The 20,063-nt window shown below is 35.2% G+C and overlaps 1 long non-coding RNA gene across 1 annotated transcript in view; it reads right to left on the bottom strand.

Moving 5' to 3' along the window:
* Window positions 1-4,057, bottom strand: part of LOC149137080 (uncharacterized) — a 43,452-nt gene extending 39,395 nt beyond the window's left edge. The window contains exon 1 of the long non-coding RNA XR_016239182.1: window positions 2,756-4,057. This is a non-coding gene — a long non-coding RNA (uncharacterized LOC149137080). The remainder of the gene's footprint in view (window positions 1-2,755) is intronic.
* Window positions 4,058-20,063: the final 16,006 nt, after the last annotated feature.

Raw genomic sequence — 20,063 nt, 5'->3', positions numbered from 1 at the left:
ACCAGCTAAGAAACAGATATACGAAAAAAAGAAAAGTGATACTCATGGAAGTGCTTTACAACACCTTTGATGTTCCAATGGCACAAGAAGTCAAACCTAAGCATAGCAGCACAAGAAAGAGGAAACAAACAGAACGGTTAGAAGTAGTGCCTAAATAGAAAAAATATAAAACTTCTCTAGGAAGAAAATCTCAAAAAGGGAGATGTGATGAAAGAAGAAAAAATAATAAAAATAATAATATTAACTTCCAACGGAAGTCAATCTTAAAAGGAGATGATGTGACGAGAGTCATTGAGACCCCTGTGGGATTGGAAGAAATGGATTAGCCAAACTCTTATAAAACGTAGCATATTGATTGAGACGAAAAAAGTCGGAGCCGTTGAGAATTCGTGTAAGTCGTAGGAAGTCGTTGAAATTGTGGAGAGTTTGTATTTATTGGAGTATCGTGTTTAGTGGAGTAATTTGAAGTATGTTGTGTGAAAACGGTTGTGTCTTTTCCCGCTTCGTAAAATCTGTATATCCAACTTAGAGAAGAATATAAAAATAACTAAGCTGACCTCTACATGATCTGCACTTATAAAGTAATGAACCATAACTAAATGCTACAAATCATTGTGTTCAATACTCTATCAATTCTAATATATTCCTTCTACAAGTGATGAGTATGTTAATTCCACAAACGTTTCCCCCTCTGACAAAAAAACTGAAATTACCTGATGAGAACATGAACAAGATTGTTGTTTCAATAAATTAACTATCTGTTACTGCTGATATCAGAATCCATTGTGTGTAGCATTATAGGTGTTTTATTTCATTGAAATGTAACTGCCTGGAGGGACAAAACCTGACAGTGATCGATAGTTGTCAGTCTTACCATAGAAGGAAGCTTTTATGTGGAATATTAACGATTTTCCTTCAAATTTGTTCAACTTTGTTTCTTCTTGACAAAGGTTTGTTTGCCCAAAATATTTTTGTCTTAAAAATTAACAAAATGCCCTGCACTGGCTTTCAAAAATTGATTCTTACTAAGAAGCAAACTAAGAAATTCAGTGCAGGAGTATCTGAAAACCATAATGAGCCCTAACTATGTTTGTTGGATACTTTGAAGCCCAAATCTTCACCTAAGTCACTGGAGCTGGAGTTCAGTAGCTGTATCATTGGCTGCTGGACCAGTGCCACTTCTTTTATTCTTGAACTTTCATTTTTTTGTAAAATCATTTTACCCTACTTAGAATTCAATAGGCATCAAGAGTTGATTTTGGTCACCATTATTGGATGTTTCAGTTAACCTTTTAGCATTCAGATTTCTCTGTCAAATGTAATGTTTATTTATTCACCTTATTCTGAATTACTCTTGCATTGTCTCAGCTTTGTGAATTCAATAATGTGATTGTAGTCTAGATCTGAGAGGCAGGATGTAGTTAGTTTGGATATAAAATAGGAAGAGTATTTGGGCTAGGTCTGGTCAGTTTAAATGCTAAAGGATTAGAAATAGTCTGTAATATATATGTGACTGAAAAATACTTATCTGTTAATGGCAGGAAGGTTTTATCTATGTTGGTCTCTATGCCTGTACAATTTGGTCTGTTGGACCATATCATATACTTCTTTCTACTCTTGTTTTATGAGGAGTGTTCATTAAAAGTTAGGTCTTAGTCAAAATATGTCTATCGTAAAAAGGCCGCATATTCTTTTATTTATTTCATCAAGTGATTTTTTTATTAATTGCTGATGTTGTGGCTAAGAGATGGTTCCACACTCAACAAAAACCTGTAATTCTGAGCTCCACTTTCACATGCAGTTACATACGTGCAAACCTAACTAGCAGTGTTCCAAATAATGGTTTCAAATTTTGGTACAAGCCCAGCAATTTTGAGGCTGGGGTAAGTTATTTACATCATCCCCAGTGCTCAACTGGTACTTATTTTATCGACCCAGAAAGAATGAAAGGAAAAGCCAACCCTGGCAGAATTTGAACTCAGAACAAAAAGATTGATGAAATTGGTGCTAAGAATTTCACCCAGTGTGCTAACGATTCTGCCAGTTCTCTGCCTTCTCTTTGAAAGGCAAAGTCAACTTCAGCAGAATTTGAACTCAGAACAGAAAGATGGATGAAATGCTGCCACTAAGAATTTGGTCCATCTTGCTAACAATTCTGCCAGCTCACCACCTTTGGCAGTGTTATAACAATGCCATTCATTTTATAATTATTACCATCAATCAGCATCATCATTAATGTGACTGCTGCTGCTGCTACTACTACTACTACTACTACTGATACAGTTGTGGTCGTCATTCTTAATTTTTTTTTTTTACTTGTTTCAGTCATTTGACTGTGGCCATACTGGAGCACCGCCTTTAGTCAAGCAAATCGACCCCAGGACTTATTCTTTGTAAGCCTACTACATATTCTATCTGTCTCTATTGCTGAACCGCCAAGTTACGGGAGACGTAAACACACCAGCATCAGTTGTCAAGCGATGTTTGGAGGACAAACACCGACACACAAACACACACACACACATACATACACATATATGACGGGCTTCTTTCAGTTTCCATCTACCAAATCCACTCACAAGGCTTTGGTCGGCCCGAGGCTATAGTAGAAGTCACTTGTCCAAGGTGCCACGCAGTGGGAATGAACCCAGAACCATGTGGTTGGTAAGCAAGCTACTTACTACACAGCCACTCCTGCACAGTTCCTTAATTTTGTTCCTTTTTACTCTAATTCAATAAAGTCTACATTAAATACCTTGTGTTTTCACAAGCTTGTGTATAATCCCACTCAACAAGGAAAACATTGTGTTGTGTGTTAATTGCTTTGTCACATATGGGAGATTTCCCATCTTTTGTTTACCATTATTAGAATCAATCAAAAACTTGGCCTTCAATCATTACTCTTCACAAACTCTGTAATTCTTATTTCTTTTTCTATGTTTACAGTTTTTCTATTTGGCTTTTATGCTTTTGTTGTTGTAATAGTTAGTGTTGTTCTTGTTGCCATGGTTGGTACTGTTGGTGTTACAGTTTGCTGATGTCACTACTATTGTTGTTGTTGTTGTTGATTGTCTCCTTCTCTGAAATTTCCTTACTATTCTTCTTCTTCTTCTTCTTCCCCTTTTTTCTCCTCCTCCTCCTCCTCCTTCTCTTCCACCTCTTACTCCTCTTTCTTCTTCTTCTTCTTCCTTCTTTTTTCTCCTCCTCCTCCTTCTCTTCCACTTCTTACTCCCCTTTCTTCTTCTTTCTCTTCCTCCTCCTTCTCTTCCACCTCTTACCTCTTCTTTCTTTTTCTTCCTCCCCTCCTCTGAACCTTTCTTGCCTTCCTGCTCCTTCCTCTTCTTTTTATTCTTCTTTCTTCTCCTCATCTACCTCCTCCTACTTTTTTCTTTTCCTTTCTTCTCCTTCTTCTTTACTACATTGCTGTTGTTCTCTTCACTCTTCTTTTTCTACTTCTTCTTTGCCATACATTTATTATTGTCATTCACTTCCAACAATGGTGCACCTCACAAGAACAACCACCACCATCACCATAACCACTATGATCACCCTTAGTATCTCTAGAAGTAGTTGTAGTAGCACCATTACTCTCTCCACTACAACATCCACTACTACCATCATCATCATCATCATCATCATCATTATCACCACCATCACCTACACTTCCTGTTGTTTTCACCATTTATTATTTCTTATCTTAATTTTTTCGTTCTTTTCTTTTCTTGCTTTCTTTCTTTTATTTCTTTCATTTTTTTTTTTTTGTTTTCTTTCCTTCCTTCTTTCATTTTCTTTTCCCAAACAATGTTTTCCTACTTATTTCATTGACAAGAATCTCACACAAACAAGAACCAAGGTAACCACTCAAAGGCAACTTGGCAACTTTGGTCCACAGTCATTCCATCATATTTCAATGGTTTTTATTTATTTGTTTTCACGTCTTCCTTTCGTCTTTTCTTTTCTTTTTTTTTTTTTTACTCTTTTTGTCTTTTGTTTAGTTTTCATTCTTTGGTCTTCTCTGCCAAAGCGCTTTCTAAATTGATATAATGAAGTTATTTTCACCCTCAGGACAGGCTTGCAGTCAATGGCATCAGTCTTTGAAACTCCCAAATGTCATCTTGAACTTTGGCCTTGGAATTCAAGAGATATAAGTGAGAAAACTTTCCAAAAGATTTCACTTTAGCTTTAGGCAAAAGAATTATTCCAGACATGAACATCTGGTCTGTCTTTTAACTAATGACTTGACTTAGGCTGGTTGTACAATTCACTAGTCCATCATTGGCTCTGCTTCATTTTCTTTCATTTCTCCCTTGTTTCTTAACCCTGACTCAAATAATTTTATGTCTGTCCATCGGTCTGTCCATCTATCTTTTTGTCAGTCTCTCTCTGTATCTCTGTCCCTCTCATATCTCTCCCACCTCTTTCTTGCTCTTTCCCTCTCTCTCTGTTTCTGTCACTCTTTTTCTCTCTTTGTCTCCCTGATCACTCTGTCTCTTTTGATTCTCTTGATGTATGTAGCCATTTTTCAATCAAGTTATCTATCCAAGTGTTTTGATCTATCTATCTATCTATCTATCTATCTATCTGTCTATTTATTTATCATTCACATACCAATCTATCTATTTATTTCTCTACCTACATTATTTTACCATTCTATATACCTACATACCAATCTATATCTGCCTACCTACATACCAACCTACATATCTATCTGCTTCATTCTATTTGCCTCTTTGCCTCTCTAGCTCCCATTCTGTCAATCTATCTATCTATCTATCTATCTATCTATCTATCCATCTCCCATTTACTCCCTCTCTCTCTTTATCTGTCTACCTCTCATTTTCTCTCTCTGTCTCTCTCCCCTCTCTCTCTCTATCTATCTATCAAACTATCTATCTATTTATCTTTCATTTTCTCTCTCACTCTTTTCTTTCTCTCTCTCTCTCTCTCTCTCTCTATCTATCTATCTATCTATCTATCTATCTATTTATCCATCTACATATCTATGTAGTTCTTATCTGTCTTGATCCCTTGAACACACACACACTCTCTCTCTCACTCTCTCTCTCACTCACACACACACACACACACACACACACACACACAATCTTTTACACATGCTCACCTTCTGTCTTTTAGACATCATTTATATTTGCTGAGTGCTTTGGAGGACTGAGTGTGACTATTGGTCAAAAGTTAAATAAAATATTAAACTATGAAGAAAAAAGATGCCAAATGTGTCAAATTTTATCTCAGCTTTTAGAAATTGTTCAGTGACAGTGCAACACCAAAAATCATTTATGGCAGTTTTTTTGTAAACATACTATTAAATTAAAACACAACCCTGTTGATCGTACACACATGCACACATGTATGTATATGCCTACATTATGTATTTATCTGTATGAATATATACATGCACGCTGACATCCATGCACAAATATTTAATGCATGTCTTATAAAGATATATATATAGATATAGATATATATAGATATATATATATATTATATATATACATATATATATATAGATACACATACATATATATATATGTACATACACTTACATATATATACAGGCATACATATACACATATAATACATATACATGCATATATATATACACATGCATATATATGTATATGTATGTATATATACACACACATACACACACACACACACACACGCAATAAAACATTGTGTGTATAAAATTGCTTTGAGGCAGAAAAACATATTTAAAGATGTCTGTCCCTTTTGTCCATTCAGGACATCTCCCACCTCTCACTCTCTCACTCACACACACACACACACACACACACACACACACACACACACACACACACACACACAGCCACACACACTGTCTTGAACTATCTTCCCCTTCTCTCTCCTTCACTCCCACTCTGGTCATATATGTACTTCATTCTTTATAAGGTCAACAGTTTCTTAATAAGAACACAAATTGTTTTCTTTATAATGGTAACACAGAAGGAAGTGAAATTCTATCTATAATGTGTGTGTGTATGTGTTTGTGTATGTATGTATGTATCTCTCAGCAATAAGTTGTTTAACAATATTTGGTTTGCAAACAGTGGCACAAAAGAAACATACAAAGCCTGACATCTTCCCTTGACACTCGTCCCCTTACTTTAGCCTGTATTTTGCTTGTTAAATCTTTTGGTTATCAATCTTTTTTGTGTGTGTAGATATGTACATATGATTGTATGCACATTTGTATGTCTGTGTATGTGCATATATACACATAAATATATGCACATACACACACACACACACACACACACACACACGTAGAGCCATATATATGAATACATACATATATAGATAGATAGATAGAGTGGTACAAATATGTAGCTATCTATCTACATGTGTGTGTGTGTGTGTGCTTGTATACATTGATATACACTGTATATGTATAAATATATATGTAAATATTGTTGATATATATATTCTTTTCTACTGTAGGCACAAGGCCCAAAATTTTGAGGGAAGGGGGACAGTCGATTATATTGACCCCAGCATGCAACTGGCACTTAATTTATTGACTCTGAAAGGATGAAAGGCAAAGTCGACCTTGGCAGAATTTGAACTCAGAATGTAAAGACAGACGAAATATCGCTAAGCATTTTGCCCAGCATGTTAACGTTTCTACCAGTTCACCTATATTGATGATATATATGCTGATTTATATATATATAGATATAGATATAGATAGATAGATACATGCATACATACATACATACATACATACATACACACACATACATACATAAATACATACATGTAAACATAATTTCCACATAAAGAGAGATGTAGACTGCCTCTACCTAAAATGAAAACAAGGTGGTAGAGGCTTACCATCAATCCAAAATGCTTTTGAATATCACATCACATCCGTCTGGCAACATCTTTTAATCACCAAGTGTCAAAGTGCATCCCTTGACCAAGTTTGCATACATGAGGCAGGTAACATCATAAGACTTGAGCAACACTCTTTATCTGAAAACCTAGAATACAAAGAAGTCACACAACTCTACTGCAGCATATCATCAGATGAAAGGATGAGCCTGTATGAGCAGAAGACTGTGCAAGGATATGTTAGTAGAAAGCTCTGAGATGATAGTAATATCGATCATCAAAGCAGTTTATCATGGACCAATAGCTGGATTACTACCTCCCACTTTCAAGAGTATGTGTTTGCAATCAAGGAACAGGAAATATCAACCAAGTACCTGAAGCACAAAAGGGATAGCGATGCAGGAAAGTGTGACAACCGATGCAGACTTTCTGGAGTTCACACTGAAGATATCACACACATCATAAACAGTTGTCTGAAAATGTCATCAGGATATTATTTCCCGATGAGACATGACATAGCTAGGACACTCTATAATGAAATCCATCAGAAGGACAATCCCAAGGACAAAGAAATAAGAACCCATAATATGGTAGAAACCATAGCCACTCATAATGTCCCAGTGAAGACCTCAATGAAATGTAAGCACAACAGACCGGATATAATGATTTGAGATAGAGAAGAGAAACTGTACATTTGTGGAAATTAGCTGTCCAGTAGACGTTAACATAAAGCTGAAGATCAGTGAAAAAGAGAACACTTTATGCTGAACTATTGAGAAATCTGCAGTTACTCTATCTAGGTTAGAAGTTCAAGTTTATACCTGTAATTATTGGGGCCCTGGGATATGTAACACACTACCTAAATACCAATCTTGAGAAATTAGGCTTCTCAAAACCAGGAAGGAGAAAGCTAATTCAAAGACTTCAGATCCAATCCCTCATTGGAACTATAAAAGTCTGTAAAACTTTCCAGAAGTTTATCATTTAAATGTATATGAGCATGTCTAGATATGTAACTATATGCATGAGAATACATACATACATAAAACATACAAATCTGCGCATACATACATACATAAAACATACAAATCTGCGCATACATACATACAAACAATAATACCCTGTTGTTGATAATGAAATTCCAATGAAGGAGCCTTGGATCTAGGTTAGAAACCAGTTCTTTCTATTTTGGCTGGAAATCTCGAAATAAATTGAATAATGACATACATACATACATACATACATACATACATACACACATACACATACACATAAATACATATAGGCACAGGTGTGTCTGCGTGATAAGACGTTTGCCTCTCAACCATATGGTTCTGGGTTCAGCCCCACTGACTGGAACCTTGAGGAAGTGTCTTCTACTATAGCTTCAGGCTGACCAAAGCCCTGTGAGTGGATTTGGTAGACTGAAACTGAAAGAAGTCCGTCGTACATATACATATTTATATACGTGTGTGTGTGTGTATTTGTGTATGTGTTTGTCCCATCTTAATATTCCCATAACTTGGTGGTTCAGCAAAAGAAACTGATAGATTATCCCATAACTTAGTGGTTCAGCAAAAGAGGCTAATAGAATAAGTACTAGGCTTTACAAAAATATAATAAGCACTGGGGTTGGTAAGTCTGACTAAAATTCTTTTAGGTGATGCCCCAACATGGCTGCAATCCAATGACTGATACAAGTAAAAGATAAAATATAAGATACACACATACATACATACATTCCTATATGTAACACACCATCTAAGTACCAATCTTAAGAAATTAGGCTCCTCAAAACCAAAAAGGAGAAAGCTGGTTTGAAGACTACAGATCCAAGCTATCACTGGAACTGTAAAAATCTTTAAAACTTTCCAGAGGTTTATCATTTAAGTATATATGAACATGTCTAGACATGCAACTTTATGCATGAGAATACATACATAAAACAAAACATACAAATCTGCTCATATACATACATATATACAAAAATGCTGTTGATGCTGAAATTCTAATGAAAGAGCCTTAGATCTCGGTTAGAAACCAGCTCTTTCCTTATAAGCAAGAAATCTTCAAATTAATTGAATAATGAGATACATACATATATACGTACATACATACATACATACATACATACATACACACACACACACATACATACATACGTACGTACGTACGTACGTACGTACATACATATATATACATCCATCACTCAGTCAATCACAGGCATTGATGTGGAGTGATGAAGTTCACTTCACAGCCAAGTTGTTTCAGACCTTGATATTATCTACTTGGTCACATTGCATAGCATCTGGGGCTGTCTCCTGCTATAGCTTCAGGCTGCCTTTTGACTCATGAGTGGAATCAATTAACGGAAAACATTGAGGAAACCCACAGTATATACATGTGTACATATGTGGCTTGGTACTCACCAAAATTGATAAGATTACTTTTTGTGTGGAAGGAATACTGCAAACACAAATGTTAGCACAAAAATATTTCGTTTAATAATCCATTTTTGCAAAAATGCTTCATTCTATGATTTAAAATAGCGAAAGAATAGACTTTTTTTGTATTCTGTACATAACAAATAATTTACAAAACAAGAGACTAGGACTAACAACAAAATTGCACTCATGATTCAATTAAAAAAAATTGATAAATATGTTTCATTGATTCATAGTTACTCATATTGATACATTATTCAGCTATTATTCTGAGAATGTGACAGAACTAACAAATATTTCAAATGGTTCCACTAAAACGTCTTCAAATAACAAAATAGCAGCACAAAACACTTTCAAAGAATTCATGGATTCCATCATGCATTCTGGTTTCCATTTTACTACAGATGGTAAACTGGTTTGTCATGGATGAAAATCTAAAGATTTTAATAGGTTTTTTTTATATATATTAAAATAATTGTATTAAAATTAATGGTTACAAGCAGTAAATCTTTTTGTACCAGGCTGGTTATATACATACATAAAAGCATGCACACATACATACATACATACATACATACAAACGCACTTACATACACATACATACATACAAACGCACTTACATACACATACATACATACATGTATGCATACATACATGTATGCATACATACATACATACATACTTACATACATACATACATACATACATTCATACATAAAAAAAGGAATACTGGTGGAATGTCCTGGTGAAGACCTCAATAAAATGTAAGCACAACAGACCTGATATAACAATTTGGGATAGAGAAGAGAAACTGTGCAGACAGTTGTGGAAATTAGTTGCCCAGCGGATGTTAACATAAAGCTGAATATCATAAGCTTAATATGTATACTTATTTAAATATATCTTTTAACTCTTACTTGCTTCAGTCTGTAGAATGTGGCCATGCTGGCACACCACCTTGACAGGTTAAATGAATTGACCCCAGTACTTATTTTCTATTGTTTAATCCTGGTACTTATTCTATCAGCTCTTTTGATGAACTGCTAAGTTACAGGGGCATAAATGCACCAACACTGGTTGTTAAGCAGTGGTGGGGGACAAACAGACAGAAAGACATACATGCATACACATACACACACACTCACACATATACACACACACACACACACACACACACACACACACATACTCACACACACATATATATATACACGTACACAATGGGCTTCTTTCAGTTTCCATCAACCAAATCCAATCACATCCTTTAACATTCAGTTTCCATGCTGGTATGGGTTGGACAGCTTAACCAGAGCTGAAGAGCTGCACCAGGTTTCAGTCTGATTTGGTTTGGTTTTTACAGCTCGATGCCCTTTCCAATGCCAACCACTTTACAGTGTGTGCTGGCTGCTTTTAACATGGCACCAGCACGAGTATTTTTACATGGTGTCAGCATGAGTGCTTTTTACATGGCAGATGCATGGGGCTCTTGCAGGCAAATCCTCTTCCCTGGTGGGGAGTTGACTTAATACTTCTGCTGCAGAGGTTGGGTCTTCTTGAGTACAGTGCTGTGGAGGACAGGTTTTCTTGAGTAGAGTGCTCTGGAGGATGGGTCTTCTTAATACATTGATGGAAATATGTGCCCCAGCATGGCCACAGTCCAATGACTGAAACAAGTAAAAGATGAACGATATATACACCAACAGCCTGGTTGAAGATAGCTTTTCAGATAGTGAGAATTGTGAAAAATGTTAGAACTAATTTGTTATAGAGATGTAGTTGTAATATGAAGACAATTTTATAAACTTTGGGAGGAGTACAAAGATAATGAGGTTGATATGGAGAACATTGATAAGAGTTTTGCTGTACAAGATTGGTTGTGATTACAGTACCAAGTGGGGTATAACAGGAGTTATATATTTATAGATGTGTAAGCTTACACATTGAGACAAACAACAAATCTCATTTATCATCTAATGGAAGAAATGACCTGTGCCAGCATATAGATAGATACTGTTTGCAAGTTAACAAAAGTAAGCAAGAGAAAATAATAATTAATACAAGTCTAGTAGTAAAGAAGTTATAGATATCTCATACATTCCATCTAGGTTGTAATAAGAGATAATATTACAATAAGGTTTAACATACCATGCTTATATAAACCAATAATAATAATAATAATAATAATAACGTCAATAACATTTCCTTAAAAGAAATGGAAAAACTTTCAAAATACAAAGACCTGGAAATAGAGTTAACTCGAATGTGAAATCTAAAAACAGAAACAATTCCTATCATAGTAGGTGCCTTAGGTATAATAAAAAAAATATTCAGACAAATACATAGCAAAAATGCCAGGACTTACAAATATATATAACATACAGAAAATTGCACTACTGGGTACTGCACACATCCTACGCAAAACACTTTCGATACAGTAACCATAAGAGCATCACAGCAAACCACAGCACATACCCAAGGCACACAGAGCTGCGCTCGGTAGTGAAGTGAAAGCACACTATAAGAATAAAAGTACTGAAATAATAATAATAATAATAATAATCTTTTCTACAATAGACACAAGGCCTGAAATTTGGGGGAGGAGGATAGTCATTTACATATATCTCAGTATTCAGCTGGTACTTAATTAATCAACCTTGAGAGGATGACAGGTAAAGTCAACATCGGGGGAATTTGAACTCAGAATGGGAAGACAGACAAAATACCACCAAGCATTTTGTCTGACATGCTAACAATTCTGCCAACTCACTGCCTAAACAATAATTATAATGGTTTTAAATTTTGCCATAAATGCAGTGATTTGTGGGGAGGGGACGAGTCAATTACATCTACCCCCAGTGTTCAACTGGTATTTATCCAAAAAGATGAAAGGCAAAATTGATCTTGGTGGAATTTGAACACAGAATATAAGGACAGGCAAAATGCTGCTAAAATGAGCATATCATTGTATTATGAATATTACACTTAATACTAGGTATAAACGAATTTAAAATTACAAATATCATTCATTAAAATAGTCTAATAGAATTTTTTTTTTAACTACCCATTCTATCATTTAGGCAAAAAATTTGACTTACATAGGTAGAACAGAAAGTAGCAATTTCGATATTTCAGCAGCGTGAAGAAGTAAAACTTACTACTAAATATCATATTCATTTTGTGATACTTAGAGGAATCCAAATTAAAATGAAAATTAAAAGAAACACCACTTAGGGGTTCATCTATATATATATAAAAATGAGAATGTGTGTCTGTCTGTCTGTCTGTCTGTCTGTCTGTCTGTCTGTTTGTCTGTCTGTCTGTGTGAATCCCTAAAACTCGAGAACTACGCAACCAATTTCATTCAAATTTTACACATTGCCTTACTTAGGGTTCCAGTTGTGTTTCAGTCAAAAAAAATGTTTAACTTCTCGCAGAGTTCGAGTACACGGCAACATAATATCTCTTCCACTATTTAAGTATTACGTGTCAAAAGTGAAACAAAAACACTCATGTCAAATACTTTCACTTTAAAAATGAAACTATTCCACTAACTGAAACAATCACATTTCGATACTGTAATGACAGATACTTTCACAGAGAGAGAAAGAGAGAGATAGAAAGAGAGAGACAGAAAGAGAGAGACAGAAAGAGAGAGACAGAAAGAGAGAGAGAGAGAGATGTATATGTACACCATTTCGATACTGTAATGACAGATACTTTCAGAGAGAGAGAAAGAGAGAGAGAGATGTATATGTATACATATAGATGTATATGTACACGTATATGTATATATATATATATATATATATATATATATATATATATATATATATATATATATATATATATATATATATATATAGATCTATATGCATACATGTATATGTATACATATGTGTAGATGTATATATATATAGAGATGTACATGTAATATGTACACATATATACATATATACATGCATACAGATATCTATACATATATACACCCATCACACACACATACACATGCACACAAACACACACATTAGTCATTTGTTTTCTTATCCAAAACTACGTCAAAAGTACTGAATGGATCTTTATGAAATTTGGAAATTATATTCTTTGCATAACGGCCATAACTCCCATGAAAATTAATATATTTTTGATGTTGATGAAATTTTAACCCGAACATAACAGATGAGCATTATTTGTAATTCAACGGTACAACAGTGTAAGACTACCCTTTCAGATATACTTACATTGTGATTTCTGCAATGTGGTGCATAAATTGTCAAGTAAATGAGACGCATCTTTGCCTCCACTGATTCACTTGCAAAGTGTTGAGTAAAATTATTTCGTTGCAGACCTCCGGCCGTTTTGTTCTGTTGTTAATTCTGTAGATGACCTCAAACACAAAGTCTTTCCCAACTTTAAACAAAACTACCAAAATCACAATTGGCTATGTGAAAGAGCAATATTAGCTCCAAAAAACGTAGCTGTTACAAAAATTAATCAACACCTGATGCATTCTCTTCCCGGCAATCTTCAAACTTACAAGTCTGTTGATACAGTTCCAGATACAAATGAAGTGGTGAACTATCCTCCTGAATTTCTCAATTCGTTGGAGCCTCCAGGACTACCTCCTCACATATTATCACTTAAAGTTGGAACGCCTGTAATGCTGCTCCGCAATCTGGAACCACCAAGACTTTGCAATGGAACACGACTCGTGATAAAGAAAATGATGTCACACGTTATCAAGGATACCATTCTTTCTGGATGTGCAAAAGGTTATGACGTCTTTATTCTAAGAATTCCTCTTACCCCATCAGGAGCAGACATTCCTTTTACATTCAGAAGACTACAATTCCCCCTTCGTGTGACTTTTGCCATGTCCATAAACAAATCTCAGGGTCAAACACTGTCTGTAGCTGGTCTTCTCTTGGAAGAGCCCTGCTTCTCACATGGACAACTGTATGTTGGCTGCTCAAGAGTGGGCAGCAAAAAAAAAAACCTATTTGTATATGCCCCACAAGGGAAAACAAGGAACATTGTTTACAACGAGGTGTTATAATCACAACAGCAAGAAAGTATGTACATGATCACCTTCTTTTACAAAACTTCATTGACTTTCATATATTTATATTGATATACATATATATACGTGTGTATATACATCTCTATATATAAAGATGATGCGTAGTCTAGACAGCGTTTTTAGATTTCATTATTCTCTTTAACCCGGGCAACGCCCGGTATTTCTGCTAGTCTACAATAAAGATGGTTGATTAACACCTGACAACAGCCTGTCTTACCATATTCAGAAACAATTTCATTTAAAATCAACTGAACAACAAGTATAAGAGAGCAGAAAAAATGAATTAATCACAATATATAGAGAATAAATATTTGCTTTCATATAAACACGTATGCATGCCTAGATATATAGATATAAACAAACATTCATATATATCTGTCTGAGTGTGTGTGTGTGTGTATATGCACATGTTTCTATGTACATCTGTGCATGTTCATGCATGTGTAGTTTATTCAAACTAACACTGTCATGTGACTTGAGTTTCACACCTTTGCAATCTTAAGGTGAGAACTGGCACAAATTCGTATAGTTATTCATTTACATGCAGGCATTGGTGTGGGTATGGCCCCTTTGTTGTTAATTTGTTTACTATACCTGCAAAATCTCATTATAGGCAACATAAAAAATTACTTCATAAACTCAGCAAATATAAACACACCAAAACAAAATACAACCATCTAAACACATCTCTACAACCAAAGTGTTAAGTACTAGCCAGCTATAGAAAATGCAACCAGTGAAGACCAAAAAGAAAAAAACAAACCATGCTCCAGAAACTATGTAGTAACAAGCCACTAAGTTGATCCAAACAAACTAATGTTATCTAGGTTTAGATCAATGGTTCTCAACCAGGGTCCATATAAGATTTTGAAGGGATCCACACAAGCAAAATAATAAACTGGGGGCCCACAGTAATATATTAAGGGCCCTGAAAAAATTTTGCTTCAGGTATGTTTATTGTAAAAAAACAGCTCACTTTCTTTCTCTAACATTTCACATAATCCAACCTACACAGGTTAATGTGTACAAAGCAAAATAGAAATTTTGGAAGAAGTTTCTATAAAAGTAGTTTATAAACATCAAATGGTTTTAGAGATCCATCAGCATAAAATAGCAATCAAAGGGGTCCATAGATACAGAAAAATGGTTGGGACCCACTGGTTTAGATTGAGTGCTTCTTTTCTTGATCATTACTTACAAACCTGTGTAAGTATACACTATGTATATATATATATGTATGTGTATCTGTGTCTGTCAAATGATTGAATGGGTAGTGCTGATTTTGGCTGCATGTTGTTACCCTTATGTCAGCCAAGTTCATTTGAAATTTTCGATGAAACCATTTATTTACATAGAAAAATATACTGAGGCATTTTTGCCAAGAGTAAATCATATGCCATAAATATCTAGATAAGCATTTATCACTAGAGATCCGATTCCATACTACCTTGGAAAGACAGCTATATCTTCATGATGTGAGATGCAAGAAAATTCTGCAGCAAAAGTTTCTTTTCATAGACCTCTGTTGCCTCTGCTTCTCTTTGGACTGATTGTGGCACACATCTCAATCTATAGCAATTTTTTTAACAGGAAACCATGGAAATTTCTATTCAGTCATATGATTGCAACTGAAATATTATTGTTCAAAATTCAGGCAAGTCACCTGATATGCTGAGGCCTATTTTCTGTTACTGAGCTGACAGGGTTTCAAATATAATCCCTGCTAAGTATGCGTGTATAAAAAACATAGATTAACGTAATGCAACATTCCAGATGATTAGGGTAAACACAGCTTTTAAATTGATAATGTATTGCAACTTTGTAATTATATATTTAATGTTGTTTATCATTTACTTCACTGCATGTGTGTGTGAGTGTGTGTGCGTATGTGCATGCGTAAAATCATATTATTAAGAAATTAAATTGATTAGAACTACCAGTGAAGCCATTCTTTTTCTTTTTCAAATATACCTAACTGTACCAAGGTTTTCATACATTTTCCAGCACACACACACACACATATATATAGAGAGAGAGAAGGGGGGGGGGGGGCTGATAGTAAGAAAGGTACACAGGCAATAAACACCCATGCTCAAATTATGTCAATTGCAAAATACAATGGAAGCCCCTAAATGTGGATACAGAATTACCACCTACCCTGTTAGTCTTGTTGACAGAAATGCAGTTGTCGTCAACGTGTGATTCTATTTAAGTGCAGAAAATGGATATTAAATAACAGCCAATATTTCTTTTCTTATCAGGCAGAAAACTTCATTGCTGTCTCCACCAGTGTTTATATGACAAACAATAGACCTAAAATGATTGAAGAGCTGTTAACACAGAAATGATTAGATGTGTGCTGTGTGCACGAGTCAAGATGATAATGGGCCTCGGTTAGTCTTTTTATTATGGGGAATATAGGCATAATTTTTTTTCATTGCATAACAGTGCTCAGATGTATGGAGCAGACATACCTTTTGACAGAGAAATAGATGAAGTAATTAAATCAGTCAGTCTAAATAAGCTTAAACGAGTCATAGACAACACAAAAGTAACATTATAATCAGGACTGGCATGTGAGAAACAGGATCATTTCAACGAGGTCATGTTACAGTCATACTCAGTAATGAATAGCACTTTGTTATAACAATTGAGGACTCTAAAAGATATGTTGTGCAGAGCCTTTGAGGCTGTTAAAACACACACACATACACACACACAAGGCTAAGAAGGCAAGCTGGCAGAATTGTTTAGTCTGCCAGGCAAAATGCTATGTGGAATTTCGTCTGTCTTGACATTGAGTTCAAATTCTGTTGAGCCCAACTTTGTATTTCATCCTTCTGGGGCTGATGAGATATGCATCAATTGAAAACTGGGGTTGATCTAATCGACTTACTCCTCCCACAAATTTGTTGGCCTTGAGCCAAAATTTGAAACCAGTACATATACAAGGCCTTTCGAGTTTTGTGATGCAAGTGACCAAACCCAAACTTCAGTGAAACAGCCAGTCACTTGGTCACCTACCAATCAGATGGACAGGTAAGCAAGGTGGATTTCATATTCACATAAGAGTGGAATAGATAGTTGATTGTGAATACTAAGTCCTTCCTCTGCAAAGAATGTACCATTCAACACAAACTAGTAGTCAGTATGGCCTTAGACGACAACCAGCTACTGGAGTTGAAAGTTACATGGTCAAAAATGCAACTACACATCTGAAAGCATGCAAAACAGCTGCATTATTAACAATAATTGCAGAGACATCGAAAATATTCTCGCTAAATTGGACACTCGCTACTTACTCTTTTAGTCAATCAGATTGTAAAGGAAGGGATCATCCCCAGTGACTGGTAAAGCAGTATAATCAACTGCTGCAGGTGTATAAGAGATGCAAAAAAGAAAAGCAAATACAGAGGTATCAGACAGAAAGACCAAATAACATAAATAACCGAAATAATTATAGCATAACAGATTAAGTATAGATTTGGATTAGATTATATGCTGTTTAGGCTCATACCAGGATGGAGTACCATCATTTCCTCCTTTCTAGTGAGACAACTACAGGAGAAATTCTTAGTTAATTGCAAGTCACTATAGCTAACACTCATTCACCTAAGGAATGTATTTGACCGGGTACTATGCTCTGTAGTCTGGTGGTCAATAACCAAACTAGATGTAGATACTCTTACTCTTTTACTTGTTTCAGTCATTTGACTGCGGCCATACTGGAGCACCACCTTTAGTCGAGCAAATCGACCCCAGGACTTATTCTTTGGATGTCTAGTACTTATTCTATCGGTCTCTTTTGCCGAACCGCTAAGTTACGGGGACATAAACACACCAGCATCGGTTGTCAAGCGATGTTGGGGGGACAAACACAGACATACAAACATATACACACACACACATACATATATATATACACATATACGACGGGCTTCTTTCAGTTTCCGTCTACCGAATCCACTCACAAGGCTTTGGTCGGCCCGAGGCTATAGTAGAAGACACTTGCCCAAGGTGCCATGCAGTGGGAATGAACCTGGAACCATGTGGTTGGTAAGCAAGCTACTTACCTTACAGCCACTCCTGTCCACAGATATTGTCAACAAGGCATGAGCTAGCAACAAAAAGATCCAGTGAGATAGTTGACCATGAGTCCTCAGTTGCCTCCTGTTTATTATACTTCTTCAAGTTGTAACAGAAGAGTTTAAGACTGGCTGCTTGTGGGGACTCTTGTATGCACATGACCTTGTTATTGTCGATTAATCTCTTGGATTATTAGAAAAGATATTACAAATATGGAAGCAAAGTCTATTATCATGGTGCGTATAAATGTATGCAATGGTTTGTTGCCAATAGATTCAACAAATCTGAACTTCTATCCACCCATTTTTCTTTCTCTTTTTTTTTTTCTCTGTAGTTACTTTCACTCCACTATAATACTTTTATCATAACATGCTCCAATACTAATTATTTTCATCTAAGCAATGGAAACTATCTGCTACATCTAAGATCTGAACAGTTCTTAGTTCCCAGTTCATTAAAAGAGTACCCTCCTACTGTTAACTATTTCTGTGAATCTGGGAATATTTCAAATGTATATGAGATTTCATTTTATTTAGAATTATTCATGGGTGTGTATTGTTATTCTAAAAAGCTTATATTAAAAGAAATGTTTTGGTATTCACTATATTTACTATCTTTATATATTAATGTTAACATGAAAATCTTGTTGAAAAATATTATTTACCAAAGACTAACTGTTTCTATGAATAGATAATGTGGATCCAATATAAAATAAACAATCTACTGGAAATAAATCCAAAACTATGAATACATGGAAACATTGTGTAAACAACATAACACAAAATACTTCAGAAATCCATCTGCCCCTGTGTGTATCAGCAGATTATCAAAATATGTCTTAGTTTTAAGGAGGACAACATGTTGAGAAAAATATTTTGTTAATAATAACAATAATAATAATCATAATAATAATAATAATAATAATAATCCTTTCTACTATGGGTACAAGGCCTGAAATTTGGGAGTAAGAGCTAGTTTATTACATTTACCTCAATACTTGACTGGTACTTATTTTATCGACGCTTAAAGGATGAAAGTCAAATTCAAATTCAGTGGATTTGAACTCAGGATGTAAAGACAGATGAAATGCCATAAAGCATTTTGCCCAGCATGCTAAGGGTTCTGCCAGCTTACCACCTTAAATAATAACAATAATAGTAATAATAATGATAATGACTGTTTCATTATTTGCCACAAGGTCAATAGATAAGGAGACACCACGAGGACAAATTACTAAAATGGTTAGGTGCAAGTTACATAGATTTGATTGTGAGAAAATAAGCTTAAAAAAACAGTAGTTTTAAAGGTGATAAACTTAAAAATCTCAATTGGTGGATCCCCAGAGGAAGTCAGTCAGAGAACTCCACTTCCACTCAGGCCCTAGATTACTCAGACTGGCAAAAAGAAGTACTTTCATCCATTAGGGTTCTCTGGCCTGCAGTCTTATATATTTAGAGTAAGGAGATCCAACCAAGGTAGAACATTGATGACAAACAAATAGAAAAACAAGAAAGTAGAAGATGGAAACAAAGTATCATTTATCGTCAAAGTATCGTTGGCGTTAAAGAAATACAAATAAACTG

This window comes from Octopus bimaculoides, chromosome 2 (genome assembly GCF_046866305.1).
Source record: "Octopus bimaculoides isolate indiv1 chromosome 2, ASM4686630v1, whole genome shotgun sequence".
Taxonomy (NCBI): Eukaryota; Metazoa; Mollusca; class Cephalopoda; order Octopoda; family Octopodidae; genus Octopus; species Octopus bimaculoides.
This window is presented reverse-complemented; position numbering and strand designations above follow the sequence as displayed.